Source organism: Pinus tabuliformis, chromosome 1_2 (assembly GCF_031772625.1).
Source record: "Pinus tabuliformis cultivar Carrire ecotype Pingquan chromosome 1_2, CPIR1, whole genome shotgun sequence".
Taxonomy (NCBI): domain Eukaryota; kingdom Viridiplantae; phylum Streptophyta; class Pinopsida; order Pinales; family Pinaceae; genus Pinus; species Pinus tabuliformis.
In genome coordinates this window covers 643662023-643663421 of record NC_142298.1, presented here as the reverse complement: position 1 = coordinate 643663421, position 1399 = coordinate 643662023, and positions in this window count along the sequence as shown.

Below are 1399 nucleotides of genomic sequence, written 5' to 3'. Positions count from 1 at the left end.
GATGTCGCTTTCCATTTAGATCATTATTCCTTCATTAAGAAGCAATGGTCCCATTGCGTGAAGTTCCCTCCTGAGAAGCCTTTGTTGAATATGAAGAGCCACTGAAGGGGGGCCATTGTGTTATTAACTCATAACCGTGATGAATGAAGATACGAGGATAGAGATACACTATAATGCTTATGACCAACTGTAATGCTAACAATGTGCATCCTAGCAAATAGACTTCGAAGCATGAGTTTGTGGATGACCCATAATCGTGACAAATGATTTTATGAAGATAGAGATACATTGTAATCCTTGTGACCAACTGTGATACTAACAGTATGAGGCCTAACAAATAGACTTCAATGACAAGGGTGTTGTGCGGTTCACTCATAACCTTGGCTTTGTGGGTGGTCCATAACCATGATGTTTGTCAATCTGCTTAGTAAAAGTATGGTGGCTTGTATAATATATTATCCTATCAATTGAGATGTTGCAAAGGCTTCTTTCACATTATTTTGTTTGTTTTTGAGTTATAAATCTCTTACTGCAACTTTGCTGATAACTTATGCTACATGTGATCAAATGAAATTCTGTCAAAGTCCTATTTGAGGTATTGAAGATATATTTCCATTGATATAAGACACTTGAACTTTGATGACCTGTGGAGTGAGAGAAAGATTCCTAAAACTCATACTATGCACGTTTGCGCAACAATACAGACATATGTAACTTCAATTGCTCATATCTCTCAAGCCGGGAAACAAAATCATTTTCTAAAAAAAACCATTTAAGCTAACAGAAAATCTTTTCAAACGAGCTATTTTTTTTACCTTCTGAAATTATATGTGGAGGTCGTAGGACTTGTATGAAGTTTGTTGAAGATTGTTGCTTTGTGTTTCATCCATCATTGCACTTCAAACCCTCATTCCCATGGAGCCATAACCTTCCCTAATACCATTGACTCGGATCATGGGGCCAAGCCCCCAAGTTCTAAAAAATTGAATTGCTATAAAAAGATGAGAAAAACCACCAAGAAACTTTTTATTAAAATACAAAATAATTATAAAAACACCATTATGGTGGACAATATTTCTTTTTCCAAAATGTGACTTGTTACTTATAGTTATTTTCTAGTTACAATACCACATGTAAATTCCATGGGTGGGTAAATACCATGGGTGAATGAATACCATGGGTGGATGCCATACAATACCACGGGTGGATGCCACTTAAAATACCATGGGTAAATTCTATAGGTGAATGAATACCATGGGTAAACTCTATAGGTGGATAAATACCATAATTTGATTACAATACCATGGGAGGAACACCATGGGTGGATGCCACTTTCAATTCATATCACCATGCAATATGTCAACTGACAATTTGGTGATGAGTGGAATGTATTATTTTC